This window comes from Amblyraja radiata, chromosome 12 (genome assembly GCF_010909765.2).
Source record: "Amblyraja radiata isolate CabotCenter1 chromosome 12, sAmbRad1.1.pri, whole genome shotgun sequence".
Classification (NCBI taxonomy): domain Eukaryota; kingdom Metazoa; phylum Chordata; class Chondrichthyes; order Rajiformes; family Rajidae; genus Amblyraja; species Amblyraja radiata.
The window spans coordinates 22983631-23005981 of record NC_045967.1 but is presented as its reverse complement, the minus strand read 5'-3'; the positions used below and the strand labels follow the sequence as shown (position 1 = coordinate 23005981).

Below are 22351 nucleotides of genomic sequence, written 5' to 3'. Positions count from 1 at the left end.
TGCAATTCATTCTTAAATAGATCTTGGAGAAAACTGAACCAGCGGGCAGCGGCATGAACGAATGAACGATCAACGGTGGCACGCCCGGTTTTGCCCTGGTAGTGGATATTTTCTTGTAAGTTATACTATGTTAACACTTAAATAATAACATTAACTAGACAAAGTGGGACCCGTTGGGTCCCATGTTCACATGGGAGGACTGGTCCGCCAATGTAATATTCCACCTCTCCACCACTCGAATATTGCTGGCCAGTGGGGGGCTTTCTGGAGCGCTAGTATATGTGTTATGGGCCGAAGGGACTGGTTTCCAGAGGGCTAGTATGGGCATTGTGGGCCAAATGGATTCTTGGGCTGGCAGCTCAGTCACTCAGGGCAGGTGGGCTGGCAGCTTAGTCACTCAGGCCTGGTGAGCTGGCAGCTCAGTCACTCAGGCCTAGTGGGCTGGCAGATCATTTACTCAGGCCCGGTGGGCTGGCAGCTCAGAAACTGCCAGAAATTCTGCCCAAAACAGGTGGGAGAGAAGGGGGAGAGGGTGGAGAATCAATTTTAGAGATTTTTCATCTTTTTATGCAGATCACAGCAATGAAGGAGAAAAGTCTATCCTGGCCTGGATCTCATAGGGAGCAAATGAAGGGAGGGAGAAAAATACTGGGGTGAGGTTTAATACTTGTAGGGGGAATACTTACTGATGGGCTGAAGGGACTCCAGGGCTAGTATAGGCCTGATGGGCCAAAGGGGCTCTTTAAAAAAAAATCTCAGTGAAATCTCAGTGAATGGCACTTTTGTAGACTTTTCCTGGCCTGGCACGGACCTTTTGGGTCAAAATGCTCCTCCTAGGCTAATATGGGGCATTTTGGGCATACGGGACTGGTTTCTCAGCTAATAGGTGCCTTGTGGGCCAAAATTAGTGGTTTCAGGCAGGCCAAACAACTCATTTCATTTCATTTCCAATTGCATTGCAGTTTAAAGCACAGGGCAAGCCAAATAGCTCATTGCATTTCCATTTCACTTCCATTGCCATTGCAGTTTCAAGCACAAAGCAGGCCAAGCCAAACAGCTGATTGCATTTTCACTTCATTTCCAGTGCCATTGCACTTTCAAGCACAGGGCAGGCTCAAGCCAAACAGCTCATCGCATTTCTCACTTCATTTCCATTGCCATTGCAGTTTCAAGCACAGGGCAGGCCCAAGCCAAACAGCTCATTGCATTTTCACTTCATTTCCATTGCAGTTTTGAAGCACAGGCCAGGCCAAACAACTCATATCCTTTTCATTAAGGGCTAACAAATCATTTATTCAAGTACATTGCATACTCACAGTTTTCTGAAGTTTCCCAGCTCAGATAGAGATTTGTGACCTCTCCCTCGCCATCTTGCAGACAGACTGAGCCACGCCCGCACTTCTGAGTTTTATAGTCCCTCCCCTCCCATCGGAAGGGGCGTGGCCTTCATGGCGGTGATTGACAGGAGAGAGAATCTCAAGATTTTTTAAACACTAATAAGTCTTTTATTTTTAATCGATGAGAAAAATCCTCAGGGCTGCGGAAGAGGACTCTGAGTAAGATGGCCAAAAACTCACAGCCATATGTGGTAGCATCTTTTTCTAAAATCAAAGCACAGTGCAAACAGGAAGTGGTCAAGATGAGACCTTTAATTATATGGATATTAACGTGTTAACATAGAAACGTCATTGTAATCATGGTAAAACAGAGAAAATAGCACGACCTTTTAGCAAAACGGCAAAAAAAGGCTGATTTAGGCCCTCGATCGTAAAAAAGGCATTATCTTGGTGAAATCATCAAAAAAGGCATGAATAGGCACATGGCATTTATGTCAACTTCCTGGCTCTACTAATCACCATCTAACTTCCCAAGTTAGCAATCTGACCAAATCTCATGCAATCATTGATATTCCCTTTGTTCTGTCCATCCCTCCTACGTTTGTTCTGCAATTTAAACATAGGTTTTTTTCTCTTCTTCCCCGTGTTCTGAGCTGAATCATAAACTTTGATTCGCTTTCCACAGATGCTGCCTGTGTGTTTCCAGCATTGTCCATTTTCTGTCAGATGTTGGGCATCCGTATTTTTTTAATTAAAATTTCAGCATGATGACCTTCAGTCAAAACAAGGTAAAGAATGTATAAGTACAGAGGAATCTCAGGAAATGACTGGGACATGGTGGATATCATGGGAGACAGAGGTGCCAATGGTGATGCTGCTGCTGTGAGAAGGTGGTGAAGACCTTGTAACCTGAGAAACTCATAACCTGCTGCCAAGGCAACAACCTCTCTCTCAATGTCAGCAAGACAATGGAGATTGTAATTGACTTCAGGAAGTGAAGCAGTACACACACCCTGGTATACAGTGATGACGCCAAAGTAGAGATGGTCAAAAGCTTCAAGTTCCGAGATACAAATATCACTAGCAATTTGTTCTGGACCAGCCACATCAAAGCTATGGCCAAGAATGCACTCCAACGCCTCTACTTCCTTGGAAGGCTTAGGAAGTTCAGCATGATCCAAACAACCCTCATTAACTTCTACAGATGTGCCATAGAAACTTTTTATCGGGATGCACCATGCATCATAGTATGGTTTAGGAACAGCCTCATCCAAGACCACAAAAATCACAGAGCATTGTTGACGAAGCCCAGACCATCATGCAAGCCAATCTTCTTTCCATTGACTCCATCTACACTTCACGCTGCCTCGGGAATGCCATTAACTTAATCATCTAATCTCACCCTGAATACTGCCTCTTCTCCCCTCGCCCATCAGTCAAGAGATACAGAACTTTGTAAATGCATAACTCCAGATTCAGAAGCAGTTTCTTCCCAGCTGTTATCAGGCAACTGAGTCATCCTCTCACTAGCAAGAGTGTGGTCCTGACCTCCCATCTAACTATTTGGCCAGGTACAGGCAAGTGGGACTAAGCAACTAGGTCATCATGGATGGGTTGGACTGAATGGGATGTTTTTGTACAGCATAGCTCCATTACTCTGCAATTAAGTTAGATAATTTGGTTGGTAAGCATGTTCTGCATTCCATTAAGGTGAATGGTGCACGGCATCATGCCTAATCATCAAACTGAACACTGGTGAAACCCACTGAGAAGTCACAGGATCGGTTGCCATTCTATCTGAAAATATACCCTTCTGGGCAAAAGTCTGTTACTCAACTACTTGAACTTTGAAGCCATTAGAATGTGAGATTTTGTTTCTATATTTGCAATCGGATATATGCTTTTAACCTCCTGTGCGGCCATACTAGAACAGGACCGGTCTATGGAAATTCTTGGGTATAATATTCACTAGCAACTTATCAAACTCACAATAATCATATCAGGAGATTACAAGTAACGTTGCTGGAGGCTCAGCATAGTTCAAGTGATTAAACACAGCATTTTACATTGATGCGATAACTTTCTCACTGTTACATGCCTTCATCATCTCTTAACAACTTAATCTTCAATGTTTCCACAGTGTTCTTTCTGAGCTAGCATTTCCATGCCTGAGGGGATGGAATCCAGGGAAATACCGCAACCTGCTTGACTCTAACTGTTTCTTATCTTTCTTTATTCCTGTGTTAACTAAGCCTTTTTTGTGTTCTAGCCTTTCTAAATGGACCAGTTGTAAGTGCATTTTTAATTTTAAGGCATACTGTGAAATACAAGAGACTTTGTTAAATACTGTTTCCTATTGGAGACTGTTCAGTGCCCATGTAATTCTAATATAATGGATAAGGAAGTTTTAAATTAACGTGTACTATTTAAAAAAAAGTATCCCATTATACGTTTAATCAACAACCAAGTTAGAATTCCATACTGTATAGGAAGGAACTGCAGATGCTGGTTTCAACCGAAGATAGACACAAAATGTTGGAGTAACTCAACGGGACAGGCAGCATATCTGGAGAGAAGGAATGGGTGATGTTTCGGGTCGAAACTCTTCTTCAGACAAAAGGTCTCAACCCAAAACTTCACCCATTCCTTCTCTCCAGAAATTCTACCTGTCCTGCTGAGTTACTCCAGCATTTTGTGTCTATCTTAGAATTCCATAAGTTTATTAAACTGTGCCCAGCAGACTGACTGTAAGTTATAAAAAGGGGAAATATTTTGCTTTACAAAGATCTATCTCTTCAATAATACTCAAATGTCAATTTAAATTGCTTTCAAAGTGTCAGCAAAATCCTATTGTAACTTCTGTCAATGTATCTCAACCTGAACAAAAAGCAGCATTGACAGTGCTAACCAGACTGGTATTTAGCTTTAGAATTAGGAGGAAGTAGTGTCTGTCCTAGGCTCAGTGACAGGACCATGCAATTTACAAAGCTGTGATTAAGTTACCTGAAGTGTGTACCCTTGTGCATGGTGTAGATATGAAGGGCTTCTGAAATGCAGACGGTTGATCCAAATAAATGTTCTATTCTATCTATTGGGTATTTCATGTTTGTGAGCAAATTGGGGAAGGACAATGGAAAATATATAATGTTATCTCTATCTCCTCTAGTGCAAATGCTGCATAGGTGGAATATGGTTGCTGAAATAAAATCACATTGGTGTTCGAACAGGCCTCCCTGGGCTGAACAACCCAACTCTTTAATCAAATGATGGACAGAGAAGGAAACAGAGCAGAATATGGATTTTACTTCAGAGTAATGTGAGTGACTACGTGAAGACCCCGCCAGCACGCATGCGCGTCATATCGTCTAATGCATTGCGCAGCGACTGGCGGGGAGGAGCGGTGCCCCCGCAGCGGCAAGGTTTAAAACAGGACCTACAGGTAAGTTCTTTAATCTGAGGTTGTTTATTTGTGCTCTATTCTGTTTTACAGGATAGGAGCTATGGACAAATCGAGAACGAAGTCCAAACGGGCCGTTTCCAGATTGACTGCGGGGTACCGCGGAAGTACGGGCAGTCAGCAGCGGCCGACTGCACCTGGATCGCTATCTCTGTGATCAGCAGTCACCGACATGGCACTTGCACAGTCCGAATCAACACTGCGGACTGGTGGGAAGGCCAAACAGAAGTCGGACAGGCCCGTAGACCCGGACGAGTCAGGACGGGAAGAATCACCGCCGGCGGGCAGCGACGGTGATCGCATATCCCACATGGAGCGGTTGATGGAGCAAATGCTCCACCGTGACATGCTCCGTGATATGGAGTCTTGTCAACATAGGGGTCCTAGCACACCCATGGCAGCACCTTATCGAGGGCTGCATAATGCATCTCCCTCGACAGAGGGGAGCATTAGGAGTCACTGCTGGGCTGTCTCCGATGACTGGGGGTTGGCTGAAGATTCCACAAGAGTGCTGGGGGTGCAGGAACAACAAAAGCTGCTCGGGATGGTCTCCAAGTTTGCAATGCCAGCACAAACGGGACAGCCGTTACAGCCGCAGCTGGCAGCTAGCATCGACTACCTGTCTTTCAACCAGCTGCAGGAACAAGTGCTAAATGAATCAACTGCCAAATATCTGGCACCAGAGAACTGTGTTTCACTTAATGTTCCTGCAGTGAACAGCTCTATCTGGGGGTATATTGGTGCAGGCATCAGAACCCAGGAGGTAAAGATGCAAAAGTTCCTCAAGCTGCTGGCTTCGGGAATAACGGCATTTGCTCGGTTGGTGGACGGCACAGAGATGTCAGAGACACAACAAGACGCTCTGGCACTTCTCTGCAACACGCAGTTCGAAATCAACTGCCTAAGAAAAAACGCAATCCGACCTGCCTTGATCCCCAAATTTGCAGGGTTGTGTAAAACCAGCAATACACAACCACCGATGCTGCTGTTTGGGGGTAACCTGTCGAAACAGGTCAAGGAGCTTGACGAAGAAGCAAAAGCCATCGGGCTCATGAAGGCAACAACATCGAGCAAGACCTCACATCTCAGGCGGCAGCACCCCAACGCATCCACCAGCAGACCACGATACCTGGAAGCTGGTGAAAGCTCGAAGGCCGTACAACAAGGACAGAGGTCTTTTTTAGGCCACAGCCCAGATCGGCCTTCGTGGAAGATGTGCCAACCCCGCACTCCAGTGCCTCTACCTCCGAAGAGACAGAAGCGGAAGAAATGAGCACTCCACAGGTAACCATGGAGGTAGGTGGATCTGGTTCCTTCCAGAACATAGGGGGTGTAAGTTCTACACAAACTGGGGGTAGATTACACTTGTTTTGGGAGGCATGGATTTCTATAACTTCTGACCCTTATATACTGCACAGTATTCAGGAATACGAAATTGAATTTATTCACAAAAACCTTCCCCCGGTTCAGCATGCACCCAGCCGAGCGTTTGTGCTTTCACAACAGGAGAAACTGGAAGGTCATGCAGAACTGGGGAGGCTATATGCTAAAGGAGTAATTGAGAGATCCCAACACGACTCTCTAGAATTTGTGTCCAATATCTTCACAAAAACTAAAAAAATGGTGGTTGCCGCATCATCATCGATTTGACTAAGCTGAATACATTTGTGCAGTATATTCATTTCAAAATGGAAACCTTTGTTACTGCCAAACAATTGATTTCCGAAGGTTACTTCATGGCTTGCATCGATTTAAACGATGCATACTATTCGGTACCTATGCAGAAGGATCATCGCCGATATCTGAGGTTTAACTGGATGGGGCAGCACTGGCAGTATAAAGCGTTGCCTAATGGATAACATCAGCCCCCAGACTATTTACTAAAATATAAAAACCAGCCCTGGCGTTTCTCCGAAAACAGAAACATATTGTCATGGCATATCTTGATGATATATTAATAGTGGGAAAAACCTTGGATTTAGCCAAATTAGCTGTATCAGCTACCAAACTCTTGTTTGAAAAACTGGGGTTCATCATCCATCCAGATAAATCTAAGTTGACGCCTTCTACAACTATGGATTATTTGGGGTTCACTATTAACTCAATTCACATGTCTGTGACTTTGCCACGGGGCAAGGCAGCAGACTTAATGGAGGCCTGCAACAGCCTTGTTGTCATCAGTCAACCATCTATTCGACAAGTAGCAAGGGTGATTGGTAAGCTTGTTGCTGCATTTCCAGCCACACAGTTTGGACCTTTGCATTACCAAAATTGACAAAGAGCAAAGGTGCAAGCACTCAAACATCATGCTGGTCGTTTCGACAGACCAATGCAACTATCAGCTAAAGCAATTTTGGAATTACAATGGTGGAGGCAAAACATACGGCATTGCTCCAGCCCCATCATTATCAGCAACCCATCAGTTGTGTTACAAACTGATGCCAGCGCTCACGGTTGGGGTGCTACTAATACCATCTCCAGCTGTGGTGGTAGATGGGATGCACATGAATCATCTTTACTTCAAACACTGGGTATAAATTAATTAGAGATGTTGGGTGCGTTCTATGGGCTGAAGGCGTACTGCTCAAAAATGCACCACCTGCAAGTCCGCCTACAAATTGATAATACCACAGTGGTGGCATATATTAATCATATGGGTGGAATCAAATCGATATCATGTGACGATCTGGCTAATACAATTTGGCAAAGGTGTATCAACAGAAATATTTGGATATCAGCTATTTACCTACCAGGTAAACTCAATATAGTGGCAGACACCAGGTCACGAAAATCTAATGACAACATAGAATGGATGTTGGACCACAAAGTATTTACTGATATTGTAACGCGATATGGAACACCAGATATCGATCTATTCGCATCTAGGCTGAATCACCTGTTGCCAACATATGTCGCTTGGGAACCAGACCTGGGGCAGCAGCGATGGACGCATTCTCGCTGCACTGGGGAAAATTGTTTTTCTATGCATTTCCCCCCTTCTGCCTCATCAGTCGGGTCTTGCGCAAAATACAACAAGACTCCGCGTCAGGTATTTTGGTAGTACCCGACTGGCCTACTCAGCCATGGTTCCCTGTGGTTCTCGACATGGTCTCGGAACCATGTATGTCCATTCCCAAACGGCCGGATTTGTCCTGTGACGGGCGAAAGTCACCCATGCCATGACAGGATAAATCTGTTAATTTGCAGAATTTGAAAAGGCCACTTCTGGATCTGGGGCTGACGGACCGAACCATGAATATGATCACGGCGGTATACAGAGAGTCCATGAGGAAATAATATCTCTCATATATCAGAAAATGGGAGAAATATTGTACCAGGACTAATATTACGTACAACACGGCTACTGTAACTAATGTGCTGGAATTCTTGGCCGGCTTTCACTTTGATGAAGGTCTCAGCTACAGTGCCATTAACTGTGCCAGGAGTGCCCTATCAGCTTATTGTGACAGGGATTAGAGCATCATACTGTTGGATCTCACCCTCTGGTTTCAAAGCTAATGAGGGGTATCTTCAACACCAATCCTCCTAGAGCAAGGTATTCCCAGATTTGGGATGTGAGTGTTGTCCTTACGTTGCTTAGGGGTTGGTCACCAGCAACGTCCCTGTCCTTAAAAAAACTGACACATAAAACAGTCATGCTGATGGCTCTAGTCTCGGCACAATGGGTCCAGTCACTGTACAAATTAAGGCTGGACACAATGGTTACATCAACCAACAAGATAACTTTCCACATCTTTGAATTAGTGAAACAAAACAGGCCAGGATCATCAGGACTCAAACTAGAGTTCCGAGCATACCCTATAGATATCTGCCTATGCATTATGATGCATCTATTACAATATATAGAGGTCACAAAAAATCTTAGAGGCAGGGAGATGGCGCTGTTGATTAGCCATAAACAGCCTCATAATAGGGTATCGGCGCAAACCATATCTAGATGGCTTAGACAGGTTTTGGGAGCTGCGGGGGTGGATACTGATATTTTCAAATCTCATTCCACCAGGGCTGCGGCAACATCGGCAGCAAGGGAATTAGAAGTGCCAACGGACCACATCCTGGGTACAGCAGGATGGTCTAGAGAGAGGACCTTCCAACAGTATTATAATAAACCGAGTGCCAAACCTGCGGTGTTTGTAGAATAAATTTTAAGTTCTGTATTATAATTTACCCCGAATAGAAGGGGTTATCATTATCGTTTTGTTAATTAAATTCATAATTGTTTTAATAACTGATTAATGTCTGAATACGTTAACATACTTCCTCCTTTGGTCAACTACGGCAGTGTGTGAGGCAGGGACTCGTTCCACGGCATGAAATCACAGATCTTTAAAATCTTCACGTAGTCACTCACGTGACTCCGAAGTAAAATAGTAAGATTAAACAAGAACTTACCAGTTTGAAGTTTGATCTTTATTTTATGAGGAGTTACGTCGAGTGATTACGTGCCCTCCACGCCAAACCCTCTATCATAAAGGTCATCTGGTATTCTAGTTCTCTTATCTTACTATGTTTATTTCATCTACTGTTGTCTGTGATTTCACACCGCTGCTTTGAAGATTGACACGCATGCATGCTGGCGGGGTCTTCACGTAATCCCTTGATGTAGCTCCTCATAAAATAAAGATCTGGTAAGTTCAAACTGGTAAGTTCTCGTTTAATCTTACTATTTTGAGTCACAAAATAAAATACAGAAAGTTAAATAAAAAGACAAAAAGAAAGACTAGCAGGAAAAAGAAAAAAAAAGAATATTGCATTCAGATTACCTTCAGGAATGATTGAGTTTTTGTAAGAATTAAACTCTATAATTTCATTCTCTGTCAATCCAATATCAAGCTCATTAATTATTTCAGTTGCAAGGTTCTTATACTTCAAAATAGGTCTTTGACATCTCCAGTCAGTTTATTTCACAGTTCCGATGCGGGCTCCTATTTTTGCAAAGTAGGCAGCAGGTTGGGATGATTCATCAAGCAATCAATGGGATCAGTGAGTTAATCATAACTCGTGATTACCAATGATCTTTTCATAATCACAATCTTTGTTTAATGCATAAAAATGGACTGCACATTAAACCCTTTGCTATTTTTCCATCAAGTTCTAATCTATTTCTTTATCAAGGAACACCTCAGCTTCCAGTGCTCATGGAGACAAACTAAAAGTGAACAAAGAAGGAAATATTGTGTTGAAGCAGATTAGCAACCAAAGAAGGTGCATTCCTTTATACCTTCCTCCATTATCTTTCCATTTCATATTGTTTCTGGTCATTTGACAAAATGGCTTTTTAGGAAGAAACTTCAAAGGAATGCTCAATGGCCCGGAGATCTTGTTGGAACTGTTATCAATAAAAGTCTCTCTGCTTTGTGAAAATTCCATTGTGTTCTACCTCACTAAAGCACCGTTCTGGTTAACAGGGGCTGTTTATCCTCCATTGACTTGACTACCAGCCAAAAGTATTTTCTGAAGGTTCCGGCAATTATTCCACATTTTTTGGGTGCAAATAGTGAGCGATTTATAATCAGAATTTGAACACAATTGTTAATGTCTCCTTCAATGCAATATGTTCACATAGAGTGTAGCATGCCATATATCATTCTTTCCAGTTCGGCCAACCCTTCAACATGTGCAGGCAACGTGCAATATCTGGGTAATTTAAAATGAACTTAGATTCCTCTACTTTTTCATCAAAGCCTTAATAAAATTCTAATGGTAAATTACTTTGCATGTGTGATTTAATAGAGGTGATTGTGTGGAGTGCTTACATAATGAAATAATGAAAATTTTGAACATAAGGATTTCTATAGCAGTTTTTAATGGATTAACAGAATCTCCATTCGCTGGCAAGAAATAAGCACCATAGAAATAGCCTGAGAATTATACTAAAAAGATAATCATATGTCTCAATAAACCTATTTGGCACATAATTTCCTTCAGTAATATGGACTGCTACCTTACCCTTACTCCATCTGTCTGCTTCATTGCTATTTACCTTGTTCGGAAGAGGTTGATTTCTCCAATGAAGTATTTTACATCATTGTAGAATTTAATAGTAAGATTAAACGAGAACTTACCAGTTTGAAGTTTGATAGTTATTTTATGAGGAGTAACGTTGAGGGATTATGTGAAGAACCCCGCCAGGACGCATGCGTGTCATTCTTCAAAGCAGCGGTGTGAAATCACAGATAACTGTAATGACTAAACATAGTAAGATTAGAGAAGAGATACCAGTTGAGTATATGATCAAGGGTGGGAGCGGAGGGCACGTAATCCCTCAACATTACTCCTCATAAAATAACGATCAAACTTCAAACTGGTAAATTCTCGTTTAATCTTACTATTTTACTTCGGAGTTACGTGAGTGACTACGTGAAGATTTTAAAGCTCTGTGATTTCATGCCGTGGAAACGAGTCCATGCATCACATCTGCCTTGATTATGGGGAGAATAGTGTTAACATCATTAGACATCAATACGATATTGAAAACCCCACGATAAATATATTAACACCAAATTATAGCCCCTATTTATGGGGTAAATTATATTACAGAACTTAAAATTGTTTCTGCAAATGTTCCAGGTTTAATGACTGGTTTGTTATAAAATCAATGGAAAGTTTTCTCCGTTGACCATCCTGCTGTCTTGAGGATTTGGTCCATAGGAACACCCAACTTCATAGCTGCCGATGTAGCGGCAGCCCTGGTGGAGTGAGATTTAAAATGCTAGTGTCTACTCCAGCCTTATTAGGACCTATTTTAGCCATCTAGAGATGGTCTGGACTGTCACTGTTTTGAGTGGCTGTTTGTAGCTGATTAAAAGTGACATTTCTTTCCCTCTGATGATCTTAGTATACTCCATATATAATAGTAAGTGTGTTACAATACAGAGATGGTCATCTGTCGGGTATGCCCTGAATTCTGTTTTTAGGCCTGCTGACCCCTGTCGGTTCTGTTTGACTAATTCATTGATGTGAAAAGTTAAATTTCCAGATGAAATAGTCATGTTGTCCAGCCTTAGGTTCTGTAGTGACTGGACCATTTGTGCCGTGACCATGGCCATCAGCATGACTGTTTGCATAGTCAGTTTCTGTAGGGACAGAGCTGTAGCTGGAGACCAGTTTCTTAACATGGTCAGTACAATGCTCACATCCCATATTTGGGAGTACCTGGTTCTTGGGGGATTAACATTAAAATGCCCCTCATGAGTTTGGTTACCAGGTTGTGTCGCAACAGAATGCCGCTCTGTTCCTTGCCACAGGTATGTTGACAGAGCACTTCTGACGCAGTTGATGGCACTATGACTGAGCCTCTCATCATAATGGAGGCTTGCCAGGAATTCCAGAACAGACGGGATGTTCATAGATCTGTGGGTGATCTTTCCTTTGTTACCGGATGGACCAGTAAATTAGGTCTATGATGGATGGTGATGCATGGTTCTAATACCATGTCTAGTATCACCGGGAACCATGGTTGAGTAGGCCAATCAGGTACTCTCAAAATACCAGACGCAGAGTCTTGCTGTATTTTCCTTAATACCCGACTGATGAGGCAGAAAGGAGGGAATGCACAAATAAACAATTTCCCCCCAATGCAGCGAAAATGCATCTGTTGCCGCTTCCCCAGGTCTGGTTCCCATGAAACATAATTTGATAACTGGTGATTGAGCCTGGATGCGAAAAGATCGATATCTGGTGTTCCATACCATGCTGTAATTTCAGCAAATACATTTTTGTCCAACATCCATTCAGTGTTTTCATTGAATTTGCGTGACCTGGTGTCTGCCACTAAATTTAGTTTACCTGGTAAGTAGGTAGCTGATATCCAAATATCTCTCTGGATACACCTTTGCCAAATTGTGTTGGCCAGATTGTCACATGATGTCGATTTGTTTCCACCTATAAGGTTGATATATGCTACCATGGTGGTGTTGTCAATTTGTAGTCTAACATGCTGGTGATTTAACCCAGAACAATATGACTTAAGACCATGGAATGCACTTAACAATTCCAGGTAGTTTATGCCCAGTGTTTGTAATAATGATGCCTCCTGTGCATTCCATCTCCCTCCACAGCTGGAGATGGAATTGGTAGCACCCCAACCAAGTCCACTGGCATCAGTTTGTAGTACCATAGACGGGTTGCTGATAATTATTGGATTGGAACAATACCTGATGTTAAGTTCCCACCATTTTAGTTACATTATGGCCTCTGTTGGTAGCTCCATTGGTCTGTCAAAATGGCCACCATTAATTTTGAGTGCTCTTATTTTTGCTCTCTGGAAAGTTCAATAGTGTAAAGGTCCGAATTGTGTGGCTGGAAATGCAGCCAATATCGTCCCAATTATTCTAGCTACCAGTCTAATGGATGGTTTGATGATGTCAATGATTTCGCTACAAGCCTCTAATAAGGCTGTAACCTTTTCTTTCGGCAAAGTCACTGACATGAGAACTGAGTTAATGGTGAACCCCACATAATCCATTTTTGTTGAAGGCGTTAATTTAGACTTAACTGGATGGATGATAAAGCCCAGTTCTTCAAACAATTGTTTTGTGGCTGTTACTGCTTGTTTAGTCAATTCCAAAGTTTTGCCAACAATAAATATGTCATCTAGATATACCATTACCAAGTGTTTTTGTTTTTGCAGTAACGCTAGGGCTGGTTTCAAAATTTTTGTGAATAACCTGGGGGCTGATGTCAGAACATTAGGTAGTGCCCTGTATTGCCAATATGACCCATCCAGTTGAATTTTAAATAACATCTGTGGTCACCTCTTGTGGGTACTGTATAGTAAGCATCTTTTAAAACGATGCTTGCCATGTAGTAGCCTTCGGAAATCAATTGCTTAGCAGTAACAAAGGTTTCCATCTTGAAATGAATATATTGTACAAAGGTATTCAAAGTAGTCAAATCGATGATGATGCGGCAACCACCATCTTTCTTGTTTTTTATAAAGATGTTGGACACGAATTCTGGTGATTCGTGTTGGGTTTTCTCAATTACTCCTTTTTCATATATAGCCGCTGTAATTCAGCATGTGCTTTAGATTTTTCTATGCCTGTGAGCACGAACATTTGGTGAACTGGAGGGTTATGTTTTTGTATAAATTCTATGGTATAACCCTGGATACTGCTTAGAATATAAGTGTCGGTAGTTAACTTATTCCATGCATCCAAATAATATCATAATCTCCCACCAACTTCCATGCTCCCTTTAATTCTTAAGGAACCAGACCCACCTACCTCCATGGTTACCAGTGGTAGGTGTGTTATTTCTTCGGCATCCTCCGTGGACGTTGAGACGCCGTTGTCTGGGTCTGTAGTTGGGTTGGTGTTGAGGGGCTTGCGCATTTTCCAGGAAGGTCAGTCTGGGCCATGGCCTAAAAGAGACCGATGTTGGGTGTTCCTGGTTTTTGCGCTTTCTCCAGTTGGTCTTGGCCGACTGGTGGGTGCGTAGGGGTGATGTTTTTGGCTGTAGTAGCTTTTGGATGCTGCTTTTATGAGCCCCAGGGTTTTTGCCTCTTCGTCAAGTTCTTTGACTTGTTTTGATAAATCCCCTCCAAATAGTAGTATTGATGGTTTGGAGGTTCCAGGTTTGCAGAGGCCTGCAAATTTGGGGTCTAAAGCCGGTTGGATAGCACTTTTCCTAATATTGTTTAACTCGTATTGTGAGTTGCACAGTAAAGCCAGTGCATCTTGGTGGTCTTGGGTCATGTTTTGCTCATTCAATGTGCGGGCAAAAGCCGTAATTCCTGCTGTTAGGACTTTTAGGACTTTCTGTATTTTTAAGTCCCTGATTCTAATTGATGCCCCAACATGTTTCCAGATGCACTGGTTGACACTGGGAACATTAGCGACTTGCAGTTCCCTGGTGGTAAGTGTCGTGCCGAGGTGTCCGATAATGCCTGTCCCTGTAGTTGGTTAAAAAGACATGTAGTCAATGCTTGCTGCTATTTTCGGCTCCAGGTTTAGGCCAGTTTGGTCGGGTTGGATAAAACTGGGACACCATATCCAACATGTTTTCTTTCACCCCAGGCATACTAGGGGTATGTTGATCACTCCCCGCTTCAGGGTCAGCCCAGAATTGACCCTCCGTGCTCCCCTCCGATGAGGGAGAGACACTGTGTAGCCCCACAAGAGGTACTGCTGTGGGGCTTACTAACTGTCCACTGTGGCTAGCCTCCATCTCCTGGAGCCTGCCACTTTGGAGTATTTCCTCCAGCTGCCGCTCCAACTGGCTCCAATGCTCACGGGCACTGGCCGCTCGCGGCTGCTCCTGTTCCCCCAGCCTCTCCAACCGGCCCCAATGCTCACGGGCACTGGCTGCTCGCGGCTGTTCCTGATCCTGCAGCCGCTCCAACCGGCTCCAATGCTCACGGGCACTGGCCGTCGCGGCTGCTTTTGTTCCCCGCTCCCAGCCGCTCCAACCGGCTCCAATGCGCATGGGCACTGGCCGCTCACGGCTGCTCCTGAAGCCGCTCCAACCGGCCCCAATGCTCACGGGCACTGGCCGCTCGAGGCTATTCAGAGTCGGACTCATCGGAGTCAATGACTCTGTTCGTTTTTTGCTTCGCTCTACCGCCCGGCCGTGGTCGGTGTGGGAGCGAAGTCGGGCACAGCTGTTCCCATTTCGGGAGATTGGCGTGCCGTTGGCTGCTGCTGCCGGCTGCCCGCAACTCCGCGGTTCTCCCCCGCCAACTTTTCCGCAGCCTTCGTGGATCTGGTCCATGTCTCCACCTGTAAGGTAAGTGGAAGGAACGCAGAGTCTCCTTACCTGCTGTTCCCGGCTTTCAAATTCTGCCGCTAAGGGAATGTCGTTCCCCCTGCTGTGACTCGTTACAATGCGTGTAGCGATATGACACGCATGCGTCCTGGCGGGGTTCTTCACGTAGTCACTCACGTGACTCCGAAGTAAAATCACACTTTTACCAGATAACTCGTAGTCTGTCTGACATAAAACAAATAAAAAGGCTATTGCCATTTTGCATCTTAATATTAAGACAGAATCGAGAGAAACATTATAGGAAAAGCAAAATAGTCAGCCAATCTATTAACGAGCATGAAATGTGATCTGTTGTCCTTTAATTTTTGCATCTGACTACCTTGTTCATTTATCTTTGAGTATACCTGTCTTGTTGTCTCACCTATTCATTCCCTCATCTCTCAAATGACCTTACTTATGTACAAAAAAAAACAGAGGCAAGCAGCAAGTTGGAGTTCAGCACATAATAAAAAGAAAGATTGATTCCCTGTGGATCAACTTTAACAAAGGATAAAATCTTAGCTGTGACCAGACTCTCAGATGGGAAAAAACATTTTTCTTGCCAGACACACATGCAATGCTCCACTGCTCAAAATTACAGTACTTGCTGTCAGGGAAGAGCACACAGCAGGCAAAGAAAACTTCAATGGACAGAACTGGCATGGACAGAACAAGATAAAAAGTTGGATGCATGTGGGCTATGGTAACTCACAAATGGCCTCCCATGTGCTGTTTCCGTCTCTCCAAATGTTAAATCAATGAAAAGGACAGAGAAACAGAAAAAAAATATCCAGTGATATAACATGAATTTTAATTAAATTGATTGAATCTTGTTACCGATTCCTCTGTAAAAGTGATAGAAATTTGTGGCCATCCATGTTACTCTGTTGTGTTCACGTAAATTCACCACATGCTTACACCGGTCTGAAAGGCCTGATGAGGAAGTTTCCCTTGTCGGATCTCACTGAGTGGGTGATAGTGCATCTGATGCCCTAATTAAATGTGTTTGTCTGATCTTTAGAATAAACAGGTCAAACATCCAGAAATAATGAAGTGTAACAAATCCAACTGCATGCAACAAACCACTGACTGATAGTACTGGAGAAAGGGCTTCACATCTCAAGTGATGAAACCTGCTCTACCTAGCAATTCCAATTGCTGCAAATAATTGAAACCAACATTGCACTATATCTGGAGGCACTGATTTTTATTTTAATTTCCTGTACCAAGCATCCTAAGCTTGGCAGAAATACAATTTTGGACCTAAAATAAACTAAAGAGCAACTGAGTGACATGAGCGAGCTCTTCACAACTGCTGTGCCACTGGCATTTACTCATCCCTTCCACCGATCAGATGTGACTGGATGTTTGTGGTCTGTCATTCTGCCAATTGATTACATACACAGCTTATCACTGGGCACCTGCCAGGACAATGATTCTCACTGAGATCAGGCACTGGTGATTGGGCCCAGAATAAATCAGACACCTTAATCCATGCTTGTCTCACCATTTTGCTACACATTTTTACTTTCCTTGTTCACATTTCGTGTTATTTTTTCATTCCCTTGACTATTATTCCTTGCGCTGCCATCCTTTTGCAAGTGACTTATGGTGCGTCTGACACCCCTCCCTCGCCTTTCCTTCCATTTCCTCATCATCCATCCATCCCCACCACTCCTGCCCCAACATGGACAACCTGCTCACAATAGGAAAACCCAAAAAAAACAACAGATGCTGGATTTGAAAAAATGCTAGACATTACAGCAGGTGTGGATGAAGGGTGAGAATGGCAACTGTTTCTCTTTTTACAGCTGCTGCCTTAAATACGGAGTGTTCCCAGTAGTTTATCTTTCGGCTTTAGTTAGCGTCGGCCCTGAAGTTGTGGGCACATCAGTAGCTTTCCTGGTTCAGCATATTGGAGGAACCGCAAAAGCTTATTTCGTCATGTCTGTTGCAATCATGTCAGTCACATGCAAAATCTACCCTTGGACAGACATGCTATTGTTGATTGCTCTTTCGATCTTATCTGATTCGCTTTTGAAGTTTACGACTGAATCTGATTCCGCCATCTGGGCAGTGCATTCTAGATCATAGCTCGTTGCTGCATAATAGGAAATCCTCATTTTCCCTCTGGTTCTTTTGACAATTAATTTTAGCCTTTTCCCCCTGAGTCACATTGGAATTTGTTGTTGTTGACACTTGTAGGTGGCACCACAGAGACATTCCTTTTTAAAGAAATTCTATCATTTTGACTTAATTTTGATGAGGTGAATGTATTTTCAACTCACAATGTATAAGTTGGATGGTACTTTTGGCGATAATATTGTACCCTTACACCTGGTGAAATTGACCTTTAGGATTGTAGAGGTGACTGAGGTTACTCACACTCAGAAAAACTATGGAGAAAACTGCATTTGCTGTAATATGGAGCAAACATCAACGTGCTGCAGGAACTCAGAAGGTCATGCAGCATCTGTGGAGGGAAATGGCAGTCAACATTTCAGGAAATCTAAAGTGTATAAGAAAGGCTAAATTCATGATGGGCTAAGTGACCTACCTCTGTGTTCTATTTGGTCAAGAGTGCTCAATGTACTTGAGCATTGACCGTATCACTCACGAGTCTTTCCCAGGATATAAACTGAAGCAGTTTACAGCCACAGTTAGCCACTGTTTCTATCAGATACAGTTCTGGGATGTAAATGGAACATCCATTAAACCTCATAAACTCTTGCTTCAGTATTTGTATGATGTCAATGTAATCTGGTTAACATATGAGTGACTCATTATAGCTTTGGGCAGTAGTTCTTCAGAATCCTTTAAGCTTCATAGTCCTGCCATTTGCTTGAGGGCAGATTAATGTGATTCAGTATTATCTTAATGCTTAAAAACACATGACAGCCCTGGTTTCACATTTGTTGGGGAAGTTTTATACGTGTCAAATTATGATTTTATTTTGGAAGTTGGTGACTTCCATGCAAACTGTAATTTTAGATAATTGGATTGGATAATTGGATAATTGTTTTTAATAATCACTGGACTAAGTGGGACCCGTTGGGTCCCAGTCACACAGGAGGCCTGGTCCCCCAACGCAACCCATTCCCCAACGCAACATTCCACCACTCACCCATAGCCTCTAACTGCACTGGCGCGCGTGACGGGTCCCGTTGTGATGCCCCTGATCCACCCCGATTCTCCCTCCTCCCCTCACTTCCCCCACTCTGCCTCTTGCCCCCCCCCCCCCCCCCCACATGCACTCACTCCATCCCCCTATCCCATCCACTCTTAGCAGCTCTCCGGCGGCGCAGCCATTATTGCCCATTGGGTTCTCATTGTGACGTAGAACACGCAGGTATTACTGCGCAGTTGCAGTTGACGGGCAAGGCAAGTGGAAAAGGAATTTATTAAAGCTTAAAATGTGAATAACTCTTAAAATATAACAATTTAAACGTTAAAGATGAGATTTATTCAGTCCATTATTTACTGTTAAGTCTCTTGTTGCGTACTGCAGCTGGGGCACGGCTTCAGGCGGGGGCTGTCGAGGGTCAGTGGGGGGAGTGTCCTGCAGCCGGGGAGGGGGACGGCTTCAGGTGGGGCCTGTCGGAGGCCGGTGGGGGGCAAGCTCTGCCGTGGCTTACCGCTGCCTTAGCCTACTGCTGCCTACCCCTGCCGCTACCTACCCCTGTCGCTGCCGTGGCCTACCACTTCCGCAGCCTACTGCTAACTGCGGCCCCTGCCTGAAGCTGCCCCATCCCCAGCTGCAGGATGCTCCCCACCGGTCCCCGTCTGAAGCCTGTGGTGAGCGCCAGCGATAGGCCACGACAGCTTCAGGCAGGGGCCGGTGGGGGGTGGGAGCGTCCTGCAACGGGAGAGGGGGATGGCTGAAGGAAGGGGCTGTTGGGGGCCGGGGGGAATCATCCTACAGCCAGGGGATGGAGATGGCTTCAGGCAGGGGTTGTCGGGGGCCGGTGGGGGGAGGAGAGAGCCGTGGAAAGGGGACTGCTTCAGGCGGGGGCTGTCAGAGGGCACTGGGGGAGGGGGGAGTGTCCTGCAGCCGGGGCAGGAGAACGGCTTCAGGCGGGGGCTGTCAGGTGCAGGTGGGGTGGGGGGGAGTGTCGTGCAGCCGGGGGAGGGGCAGGGCTTCAGGCGGGGGCTGCCGTGGCGTATCGATGTCTTGGCCTACCCCTGCTGTGGCCTACTGCTGCTGCTCCCCACCGGCTTCAGATGAGGACCGATGAGGAGCATCCTGCAGCTGGGGACAGGACGAGTGTGGGGGGAGCGCTGCCGTGGCCTACCTCTGCGTTGGCCTCCCGTTGTGTGGCGGGGTTGGTGTGCGGCGGGTGGGTGTGGGGGGAGAGGAGTATGGGGGAGAGGTGTTTTGGGAAGAGTGTGTGGGCGGGATGCGTGTGGGGGGGGGTATGGCAGAGGGGATGCGGGTGAGTGTGGGAGGGGTGTATGGGAGAGGGAGGTTGTGTGGGAGAGGGGGGTGTGCATGGGAGGGGTGTGGGGGAGGGAGGATGTGGGAGGGAGAGGATGTGGGTGGGGGAGAGGGGGGTGTGGGGGAACGATGTGCATGGGCAGGGGTGTGTGGAGGGGAGGCGTTAGGGGAGGGGAGGTTGTGGGGGGAGTGTGGGGGGAGGGGGGGTGTGGGCGGGAGCTTGTGGGGGGGAGGAGTGGGTGGGTTGGGGGGAACGCGTGGGCGGGGAGGGGTGTGTGGGTGGGGTGGGATTTGTGGGGGCAAGTTGGAATGTTGGCCTTCATAACAAGAGGATTTCAGTATAAGAGTAAAGAGGTTCTTCTGCAGTTGTATAGGGCTCTGGTAAGTCCACATCTGGAGTATTGTGTAAAATTTTGGTCTCCTAATTTGAGGAAGTACATCCTTGTGATTGAGGCAGAGCAGCGTAGGTTTACGAGATTGATCTCTCGGATGGCGGGACTGTCATATGAGGAAAGATTGAAAAGACTAGGCTTGTATTCACTGGAGTTTAGAAGGATGAGGAGAGATCTTAGAGAAACATATAAAATTATAAAAGGACTGGACAAGCTAGATGCAGGAAAAATTTTCCCATTGTTGGGCGAGTCCAGAACCATGGGCCACAGTCTTAGGATAAAGGGGAGGCCATTTAAGACTGTGAGAAAAACCTATTTCACCCAGAGAGTTTGAATTTGTGGAATTCCCTGCAACTGAGGGCAGTGGAGGCCAAATCACTGGATGGATTTAAGAGAGAGTTAGATAGAGCTTGTGAGGAAGGGGTTAATAGGGATAATTGATTTAGACTAAGGACCCTGAGAAATAGCTGAGAGTAGAACACCCGACCGCGCTCGGCTAGATAATAATCGCAAGTACAGATGGTGACATTTCAAGGATGAGAGTCAGAAGATAGCCACAGTCAGGCAAGAACATAACGAGAACTGGGGGAAAGGGCATGAACTACTCTGTACCGCCCTTGCTTAATAAGATAAATGAATATTGCAAAAACGCCCAGCATGACAAGATGTCTCATTTAAATGCACATGCGATGTATGATGTGGGCGGCACCGGGGGAGGTACCTGTAGATTGTGCACCTTAGTGTTCCGATTGGAAGGAGCCCGAAGGGGAGGAATTAAAGGTGTGACAATTGTAAACTGATGTGAATAAAAGAAAGGGACTTTCCCGACCTCGGTGTGTCTCAAAAGGGGATGCACCCGACTCTGTACTTGTTAATAAAATATACTTGTTTCTCTGAATTTGTCTCTAGCATCGTGATTGTTAGCACTCACATTTGCATCTCACAAGCTTGGGGGCTCGTCCGGGATTCCCACTTCGGCCCTCGGCGGAGGCACGGAAGGAAGGGAAGGTGCACCCTGCTGATTTCAGCAGTCTTTGATCTCCTTGCTTGCCGTCAGCGGTTTGAGCGAGTGATATCTGGACAAGAGACTCGGGGAAACAAGAGGGAAGCCGGAGTAAGGAAGGGATCAATCGAGCAATTTCTGTGCACAGGACCCGGGTAAGAAAACTGACTATTAAGTATTAATCGGGCGATTGGGTTCTGTCGGACGGGAAAGGTCGGACAGGGAGGATGGGTAATCAGTGTGTTAAGAATACTGAACCTGGAGATAAACAAGGTGCTAAGATAAAGGGACCGAGGGAAGAGGTTCCTAACATTCCGCCCGATAGTCCGTTGGGGCGAATGTTGCAATCTTGGGGAGAAGGAAGCACCGGGGGTAAGAATAAGGAAACTATGATTAAGTTCTGTTATTTCAATTGGCCAAAGGAACCAATAAGAGGGAGTTCTGTCTGGTGGCCGCGACTGGGCTCCGATGAGAACTGGGTACGGTAGGCACTGAATGCATTTGTTAATTGGTGAATGATGGCTGAACTGGATCCTGTCAGCTAAACACTGACAATGCTAAATTCCTCTTGGTAATTTGGAATGGCAAGAGGGTTGAACTGGATCCTTCCTCTTGTCATTTAGAATGGCAAGGGGGGGGGTTAAAGATTTGGAAACAGGGCCGGCTAAACACTGACAATGCAAAATTAATCTTGAATCATTTGGAATGGTGGGAAACAATTGAATTCAGATCCAGTGATGTCACGGTTGTTAAATAAGAAATAGTAAAACGTTAACGTCATTATTATATTGTTGTAAGAATAAAGCATAAGAATATTAATACTGTGTATGGAATAAGTGGGTGTGAATATTGTAGTAATGTGATAAATTTAATAAGTGGAGGTATTGAGACGAGCGTGTGCACACTAGAGGAATAAGCAACAGGAGAGAGAGAGAGAGATATAAGACTGAAAACAAGCAG

At 44.8% G+C, this 22351-nt stretch overlaps 1 long non-coding RNA gene across 1 annotated transcript; it reads right to left on the bottom strand.

The window, feature by feature from the left end:
* Window positions 1-2184: 2184 nt before the first annotated feature.
* LOC116979006 lies at window positions 2185-21868 on the bottom strand. The gene is made up of 3 exons (XR_004413611.1): window positions 21703-21868; window positions 5385-5392; window positions 2185-2211 (listed from the first exon to the last, which is right to left on the bottom strand). It is a non-coding gene; the product is annotated as an uncharacterized LOC116979006 (long non-coding RNA).
* Window positions 21869-22351: the final 483 nt, after the last annotated feature.